This window comes from Panthera onca, chromosome A3 (assembly GCF_046562875.1).
Source record: "Panthera onca isolate mPanOnc1 chromosome A3, mPanOnc1 haplotype 2, whole genome shotgun sequence".
Classification (NCBI taxonomy): Eukaryota; Metazoa; Chordata; class Mammalia; order Carnivora; family Felidae; genus Panthera; species Panthera onca.
Window position 1 is genome coordinate 69,466,497 of NC_138341.1, and position 10,197 is coordinate 69,476,693.

Genomic DNA, 10,197 nt, shown 5'->3' on the forward strand with positions numbered 1-10,197 from the left:
ATAAGGATATTTTACTAGAGGATAAACATATCACTATTCTCTGATACTTAGACAAAGTATTTTATGAGACTAAATCTACCCTGAAAATAATAGAACTTAATGTGTTGTTTTCTCAGTGCACTTTTAGTTCTGAAATGTGAAATATGAATGAAAGGGTACAGTAAACCTCTATTTTTCATTAAGCCCATAATATTAGAAAGGACCTCCTGGAATTGAAAGTAGTGGTTTTGTAACTCTGTAGAGTAACCACTTATTTTGCACAGTAGGTAGAAAACATATGGGACTTATGTTCACAGGACCTGGTCTGACTGAAAATTCCACTAAATTGAAAAGAGTTTAAAATACCTTTTTAGATTATGTAATCATTGTTGCTGCCAATCTTTTAAAACCAGCTTCCTAAATATCAACCTTCTACCCCGCACTGTGTAAAGACATATTACAAAAGCTGTATCTTGACCTAATCCAGTGAAATATTTTTACTAAGCAAAAATAGAATCTTAATAGATTTTTAAAAGATGCAATACATGTACTATTCCCTGTTTGTGTCCTGGGAAGGAAAATGTCCACCTATAAGTGATGCTCATATCTTAAGGAAATCAGAATCAGGCAAGATTATTCTAATGTTGTTACTCAATAGTCTTTTAATTATTTTACTTTGCTTAGTCTATTCTCTCAATTGAGTTTAGTGGCTGGTGACTTAAATTTGCCATTTGTGTTTGAGCAAATTTTATTATAGTATGAATTCTGTCTGCCTTAAATCAGTATATGAACAGTGTCTGAATTCTAGGAAATAAAGATTGTAAAACATTTTAATATACAGTAAATGATGAGCTCCTGGTAAAATTTTAGAAATATTCTTTGCAATCTCAATTATTCCCTAAAATGCTAAATTTTATCCTAATTATGCACATTTGGAAGAATAAGAGCTGTATTGTCAAAACAGATATTATCATCTTGGAGAACTGAATTTGTCCTGTCCTAAAATCTACTGCATATTATTTGACCTTTATCTTAACTTTAAATCTCTGCATTCTTGATGATATGTTAAAAACAAAGGAACTTGATCAGCACAGAGAAAGTGTGAGATGTGACAAAGACTTACATGAATATATACAGCATTCTGAGATCCTTGAAAGGAAACTGACAAAGTGGATATCATAAGAAATATTCATTAATAGAGACCAAGCAAATCTGATTTCTAAATCACCTTTAATTTAGAAGGCAGTGAATTGGTTTGCTTTGTACAATATAGGATAAAAAGAGTTTTCTCAATAAATATTAATCATGCATATGACTACATAGGAAATGTTTAAGCTTTTCAAACTATCTTTTTTTAAATGTTTATTCATCCATTTTTGAGAGAGAGAAAGTGTGTGCATGCACACATGAGCAAAGGAGGGACAGAGGGAATGGGACAGAGAGAGAATTCCAAGCAGGCTCCATGCTGTCAGTATAGAGCCTGATAGGGGGCTCCATTTCACAAACCATGAGATCATGGCCTGAATTGAAATCAAGAGTCAGACACTTAACCAACTGAGCCACCCACATGCCTCTCTTCTCAAACTTTCAAGAAAAATCTAGAATATTTATCATATCAGTTTTGTGATGAGGTGACTAATAAGTAAAACTTAACAACTAATTAGTGTAGATATCTGTTAAATTTTTCACAAAGTCAAAGATTTATAGCACATTTAACTCACATATGATCTCATTAATGAGACCAGTTGTGGATCCTTTGCTGTGATGCATTGCTGAAATATCTCAGGCCAGATAGTTTCTGATGAAGGTACTAGAGTTTAATTGTGTTTTGTTTGAAAGATTAGTGAAGTCTGTAGTCATGATCTCTAGCAGTTGATCAAAAGTCTAAATATAAAAACACAGCATATCTTGAATGTAGAGCATGAGTCATCCAACAATTTCTTAAAGGGACAGATAAGAAGTGTTTTAGGCTTCACAGACCATCTGGTCTCTGTTGCAACCACTTAACTCTGCCTTTTCAGTGCTGAAGCAGACAAAAAAATAAATATGGGTGTGAATATGTACCAATGCAGGTGGCTGGGCTGTGGGCTACAGTTTGCCAAACCCTGGTCTAGAGAGTTGGTGGGGCAGAGAAAAAGGTGATGATTCATTATACCTAAAATCTGATGAGGTTGAATCAAATATGTCCATTCAATTTTTAAATTATTGACATCTTTATTTTCAGGTTCTGCCAATTCAAAAAGAGGTAGTTGATATTTTACTGATGACTCTCAAGACTGATTTAAATATTGCATTTTCTTACTATATTCACTCTTGGAGATATTTCATCTTATTTAATGATATAATTCCCCCCATTTATGAAATTGACATTGAGAAATTTAAAATATAATAAAACACAATTAAAGGATGAGGGAGAGGTCCTCAGCCCTTTATTTATTTATTTATTTTTTAAATTTCCTTCATAAACAGTGTCCAAAGTGTAACTTTAGCAAAAGTCCTTTTTCCATAAGCCTATTTGGAAAAAGAGTAAACGTTTTCAAAGTGTCTATTTATTAAAGCTTTGGCTAAGCTTATTAACAATAAGAAAAGTATTATGTCCCTTTTTACAATAACTGAAATACAATTTTTTAAGTTCTGAAAGTCTTTACTAGAAAAAAAAATCTCCTTGATACTTCAGCGAATCATGAAATTTGCTGGGATATCACTGTGGCCCAAACCTTGAACCTCTGCTGCTGAACAGCCTTATAGCTCCTTAACTATTGTCTGTAAGACATGATGATGTGATAATGTGATTGATGCTAATTTGATGTCTGCCTAAGAAGAAAGCATTTTTCTGTTTCTTTTTTCTTTGCTTTGCTTTGTTTTGCTTCTTTCTTTCTTTCTTTCTTTCTTTTAGAAAGAAAGAGCACAAGTGAGAGAGGGATAGAAAGGTAGAGAGAGAGAGAAAAAAAAAGTGGGGCTCACCTGAAGCGGGGCTCATGCTCACCCAAAGCAGGGCCCAAGCTCACTGGATGCAGGGTTCAAGGGGCCTTGAATTCACAAACCATGAGATCATGACGTGATCCGAAGTCCGATACTTAACCAACTGAGCCATCCAGGTGCCCTGAAAGCATTTAACATGGAATGACAACAGAGATGAAATCATAGAACTTGTTTAAGTATATAAATTGGAACATTTAATAGTGAGGACTATTATTGTAGAAGAGAAATGGAAACCAGTAGTACTGTCTCTACCTATGAAAATGGTAGGCCAAAACCAATCCTGCATACTTAAAGAATTGCAGATTACTGCCACCATTAATCACTTGGAAGATGTAGGGGTAGTGGTTCCTATCACATCCCTTTCAATTCATATTTTGGTCATGGCAAAAGATAAATGAATCTAGGAGAATGACAATGGATAATCATAAACTTAATTGGATTGTGACTCCAATTGCAACTGTTGTTTGAATTATAACTTTTTACTAGATAAAAAGCAAGAAATCCCCTAGTAACTCATATATAGCCATTGATCTAGTAGATGTGTTTTGTTTTCACATATAATTGATAGTAAAGACTATCAGGAGAAACTTTCTTTCAAATAAAAAGGCCTGCAATGTAACTTCACAGTCTTATCTTGAAAGCATATCCTCTTTTCAGTCCTATGCCCTGTCTAGCTAACAAAAACTTTGCCTTTCTCCTCAATAGAAAATAATGCCAATCTCTACCATTGAATATATTACACTTATTGGATCTATTGAGTAAGAATTTGGAATTATTCAAGACACATTGACAGGACAATCGTGGGCCAAGGTATAGATATTAAAACCTACAAAAATTCAAGAGTTTGCTACTTCCGTGAAATTTTTAGGGCTCCAGCGACTTGGATTGCTTCCCCTTCCTTTTTCTTCACCTTTAATTTCCCATTATTTGATATTCAGAAAATGTAAAACCAACAATGACAAAATGTTAAGGAGGACTTAAACTGTGGGTAAAAAATAACAATAAGAGCTGGGAAGGAAATATATTTATTTACCATCACGAGTATTATTAATGTAAGTTCTATATATCACATTTTCATGGCATACTTAAGCTTAGCCAGACTGTAAAATAAGGCAAGTAAAAGCCAACTTTTGAGAAACACAAATAAAAGTGAAAATCTTACAAAAACATAGTTACAAAGTCTTTTCTAAAATATCTGGATGGCACTGCCTAATAAATCAGTCATTATATCTTTGAAATGAATGAAAATGTCTGTAATGTGAAGTGTTGCAGCATTTTAAGTGAATCATACAATGAGAATGTCACATTGAGTGTAGCCAAATATGGATTCCATTTATTGAATTTACATTATTTTTTAAGTCAATGTATGTAAGAACTCATGACTGCTTCATAGCTTCTGTTCTTTAGGTAGCTTCACAGCCTCTGTTCTTTAGGTAGCTGAGGAAATTAAGTATAAGGGAAAAAAAAGTAAAAATTAGCATGGTTGAAAAATGGTTATATTACATCTTTCCTTGAGCAACACAGCTTCTCTCTAAACTGTTGCAATAACTACCATCAAGATACTAAGTTGCTTAAGTTGTATATGCAAAGCAATGAGTTACAGAGACTGATAGAATTATAATAGTCTCCTTTTTTGAATAAAATTGATCTATATAAATATGCGTCTAAATTTAATAACTGTCAGAAGTCACTACAACCAAATTTGTGATTCTAAATCTTACGGAAGCCTAAATTATCTCGGGGAAGAACTTTAAAAGCAATCTTCTGGGATGTCAAGTGATCTAATTAATTCCATTTTTAGTTTTTCAGTCTGTTTTCATTTTAAATCCTTCTTAATTTAAAAAATAATTAATTTTTTTCTCACAAAGAAGTAAAAAAAAGAATCAAATTGATTCTTGTTCTGTAGCATCACAGGGGATAGTGTGCCAAATTGTTGAATTGTTGAAGATGACTTTACAAAAGGTATATATTTATTAAACATATTGTGTTGGCTTTTGTATTTTTGTAATATATGATCTAATAATTAAAGATATGTGTATCACTCCTCATTCACAAGAGTTATCAGTGTTAACATTCTAGCATTTGAATGTTTGATGCTTCTACAACACATACATATATCATTTTTTTTCCAAATTAAGTTTTGTTTCATCAATAGTATTTTCCAACTTTTTTCCCAGTTCATCATATATTGTAAAAATATTTCCATGTTTATATAATTATATCTCTTATTTTTTAGGCATTTTACATATTATTACATTGTAATGATACAAGTTACTTTTGGTTTTGTTCTATATACCATACACTATTGTAAGGGCCTTTTGAGAAAATATGGTGGATTTTGTGGATTTGTTGCCAGTAAACATTTGTATACCTTTCTTCTGCGGTAGAGTCTAGAAGCAAAACATCCAGTTTCCAGACTAATATACCCAGACAGAAGCACTCTGTGAAATCCAAAAGGCGGAAGTAAGATGGTGGCCATACTTCTGAAGTTTCTGTTAGTACAGTGAAATACCTGTGGATACAGTATTTCCGGATATATTGTTGCAAGTTCCTGATTAGAAAAACTTCCTAAGAGTAGCTTATTTTGTAAAAAGAACAACAACAAAAAAACCTGATAAGTATAAAGGATGTATGACCAGTCATATGAAAGGTCACTATTAGTTCTGACACTTCCTAGCTCTTTATCTTGAACACATTAAATTACTTTACGGTGTTTGTTAAGAGAATCTAATATTCTTGCATGGATATTGAAGGATTTACTTGTAAACTATCTTCCATAGTTTCTGAAACAGAGTTGTTCTCAACTACTCTATTTAAGGCAATTCTTGGATATGAAAATATATAATTTATGTTTCTGGTTTTGACTTGTAGCTTCAAACAACAGATATGTGTTTCAGCTTTAGTCTCAAGAAAACAATTACAGGGGCTCCTCAGTAGTTCAGTTGGTTAAGCTTCCAACTCTTGATTTCAGTTCAGGTCATGATCTCATGATTTGTGAGATCGAGCCCTGCATCAAGCTCCAGGCTAACAGTGCAGGGCCTGCTTGGGATTCTCTCACTCCCTCTCTCTCTGCCCCTCCCCTTTCTTGTGCAATCTCTCCCCCTCTCTCTCAAAATAAATAATAAACATTTAAAACTTTATGTCTTTTGAGAGACAGAGAGTGAGTATGCATGTTTATGAGTCGGGGAGAGGCAGACTTTTAAATGCTTATTTATTTATTTATTGAGAGGGAGAGAGATAGACAGAGAGAGAAAGCGAGAGAGAATGCACAAGCAGGGGGAGGGGCAGAGAGAGAGGGAGTGAGAGAATCCCAAGCAGGCCCTGCACTGTTAAAGTGGAGCTTGACTCAGGGCTCCATCTCACAAACCATGAGATCATGACCTGACCCAAAATCAAGAGTTGGATGCTCAACCGACTGAGTCACCCAGGCACTCCATGAATAAATAATCTTTATTAAAAAAAAAGAACAAAATTATAACTTTAAGTTTAAATCAATGTGGTTTTTTTTCCTAGTAAAATAAAGAAGAGCTGTCAGATCCTCTTATTTCTGGCAGCCTTCTTTTCTGAAGACTTTGTCTGATCCCAGGAAATTTCAATAAATTTCAGTGCTCTTCTGCTGATTTTCTGTTCTTTTTTCCTGTTCCACGGAAAAGACTTAAAGGACAATAATCTTATTTATGGAAACAAACAATTGTTCTTGCATGCAATAGGTGCCATGCACACTTCATGCCCCAGTAGACATTTGATCAATGCTTCTTGATATAGTTTTTAGGAAATTATTTTGTACCTAAACATTTTTCTGCCCAAATGGTGCTTTTCCCATATATCACAATATTTTATTTTGCAAATTTGTTTTGTTTTTGCTTACTTTTATATTATTGATGATTCTGCCAGATTAACATATATGTTAATAACTGTTAACAATAACTGTTACAATATATATATATTTAAATTACATATATGTATATATTTAAATTACATATATATATTTAAATTACATATATATATATTTAAATTGTGAAGAGAAGATATTTTTTCTTGAATTCCTCTTTATCATCCAATCTTAACACATCAGAAGGAATTCTTAGTGTCCATCCACCCCACTTTTGGGTATTTATTCAAAAGAATTGAAGAGATGTTTCCACTTCCACAATCACTGTAATAACCCAAATGCACATTGACAGATGAATGCATAAAGAAAATGTGGTTTATACATACAATGTAATATTATTCTGCCTAAAAAAAAAAAAGAAAGAAAGAAAATCCTGCTCCATGCTACAGCATGAATCAATCTTGAGGACATTATGTTAAATGAAATGAAACGGTCACAGAAAGAAAAAAACTGCATGATTCCACTTACATGAGACATCTTTAATAGTTAAACTCACTGAAGTAGAAAGTAGAATGGTGGCTGATAGGATCTGGGGAAAGAGGGAAATGAGGAATTTATGTTCAGTGAGGGAAATTTCAGTCATGGAAAATGTTAAAGTTCTAGGGATATGTTGTATAACACTGCGCTCATACTTAACAATACTATATTGTAAAGTTAAAAATTAAGTAAGGGGGTAGATCACATGTTATGTATTTTACCACAATAATAAAAAAAATTCTAAAGGTATAATGTGATCAATGCAGCTGGTAATACACTTACTTGATAAAAACTGTATGGCACCCACAATGTGTTACAAATCAAGGTAAAAAGGTTTCCTTAACATCGTGTTTTATGTTATTTATTTAAAAAATATTTTTTATTTAAAACTTATTTTATTTTTCCAACTGCATTGAAGAATAATTGACAAATATAATGAATTATATATATTTAAAGTGTATAACATGATATTTGATATACATATACATAGTGAAGTGATTGCCAAAATTAAGATAATTAACATATCCATCACCTCATATAGTTAACTCTGATATTTTTAAATGCTAAAGATCTTCTCTCAGCATATTTCAAGCATACAAAACAACATTCTTAATTATAGTCAACTATACTATACATTAGATCCTTAGAATTCATTTATATGATAACTGAGTTTGTAACCTTTGTCTTACTTCTCCCCACTTCCTCCTTCCCCCAGCTCCTGACAACCACCATTCTATTGCTTCTATTTCTACAAAATCAGACTTTTTTTCTTTCAAATTTCATGTACAAATGATAACATAATACCACAGTGTTTGTTTTTCACTTAGCATAATACCTTCCAAATCCATCTATGTAGTTGCAAGTGATAAAATTTCTTTTTTTCTTGTGACTGAATAACATTCCATTACATACATACCACATTTAAAAAAAATTAGTGTTTATTATTTTTGAAAGAGAGAGAGAGCAAGCCAGGGAGGGGCAAAGAGAGAGGCAGACACAGAGTCAGAGCAGGCTCGAGACTCCGAGCTGTCAGCACAGAGCCTGACACAGGGCTCGAACTCACGAGTTGTGAGATCATGATCTGAGCTATAGTCGGATGCTCAATCAACTGGGCCACTCAGACACCCCTTTACCATATTTTCTTTATTCACTCATCTGTTGGAGGACATTTAGGTTATTTCTATATGTTGGTAATTGTGAATAAGCTGGAACAAACATGAGAATACAGATATCTCTTTGAGATACTAATTTCATGTCCTTTGGATATATACTTAAGAATAAAACTTCTGGATCATATAATAGGTCTATTCTTTAATTTCTGAAAAACTGACTCTGTCAGCTATGGTTAATAGCTATACCATAAACACTGTATTTTTAAAAGGTTTCATTATATTACAAAATTTACTTATATTTTTCCTTTTAAAATATTATAGCTGAGGGGCGCCTGGGTGGCTCGGTCGGTTAAGCGTCTGACTTCAGCTCAGGTCATGATCTCACAGACCGTGAGTTCGAGCCCCGCGTCAGGCTCTGGGCTGATGGCTCAGAGCCTGGAGCCTGCTTCCGATTCTGTGTCTCCCTCTCTGTCTGCCCCTCTCCCGTTCATGCTCTGTCTCTCTCTGTCTCAAAAATAAACGTAAAAAAAAAAATTAAAAAAAAAATAAAATATTATAGCTGAAGAAATGATAGGATTTTGACCAGGTCCTATGTTAAATAGAATGGTATACGTTTTGTACCTCTGTAAACCCGGTCCTTTTACAAAAAGTTACATTATACCATTATACCAACAATCTTTCTGTCCTATGCTTCAATGCCCTATTTTTGTGAGGAGTTCCCAGGACTGTCTCAGCGACAGAGAATTATAGGTTTAGACTGACCAAGGCCTTAATTCAGTTGATTATAGTTTATGTGTCAGTGCAAATTATATGGAAGCCATTACTGAATAATTTAACAATAATGTTTTCAATAGAATGTAATACTAATGTTTGTAAATATTAAAAACTATTTAAATAGTAATTTAGTTTTGTTTATTTAAATCAGAAAAAAATGCTATGTCAAAGTCTATATTCTCCCCATTACCATGGATATGAAATAATTTAAATGTCAAATGATACATTCTTAGTGATCAGACAATACTAATTGAACACAAGATGAATATGGTGTCCTTGAGTCCTTAGAAGTGGAAACAATGAATTCTGGGATTTTTTGACATCTTAATGCTGATCAAATGTCAGGAGCAATGAGGCTAGAGGTAAAATTGAACAGACAGAGGCATCCTGTGGCACTGTAGATATAGTTTCGGTCAGAAACCTGTTATTTTGCCTAATCAGGAAACTGATTTATGATAAGGCTCAAAATCAATTAGAGATTACATGAAAACTGGCCATCTTCCAATTGGATATGCATTTCGACCAACCTGACAACTTATTGCATGTTATTATACACGTAAACAAATCCACCATGGTTGGGCTTTTCTTTGGTAAAATGATAAATCGATAATAAAATAAAGCTTCACCTGAATATATTCACCAAACTATATCTGAAATTTATGAAAGCAAGTCGCATATTCAGTGTTATTGATTAATTGATAAAGATACGTTAAAAGCATGCCAAATATACAACAATGTATTAGGAGCCATGGAGTAGATAAATAATTATAAGAGATGACTCTGCATTCAAAGAAATTTATAATCTAATTACAGCTATAAGGCACATGAGGACTTATGTAGAAATATAAAAATAAAATAACAAAACAAACTATGTCTGATACCCAATTAAGGAGAAAATGAGTATTATCATCCAAAATGAACTTAGCAGGGAGAAAAGTAAACCAAATCTAATAATATGAAATTTATCCAGGGTCATTTTAA

At 33.0% G+C, this 10,197-nt stretch overlaps 1 long non-coding RNA gene across 1 annotated transcript; it reads right to left on the minus strand.

Annotated features, from left to right (window-relative positions):
* Nucleotides 1-4,267: 4,267 nt before the first annotated feature.
* On the minus strand, nt 4,268-5,479 carry LOC132687828 (uncharacterized). Its single transcript, XR_009614274.3, has 2 exons — nt 5,333-5,479; nt 4,268-4,398 (listed from the first exon to the last, which is right to left on the minus strand). It is a non-coding gene; the product is annotated as an uncharacterized LOC132687828 (long non-coding RNA).
* Nucleotides 5,480-10,197: the final 4,718 nt, after the last annotated feature.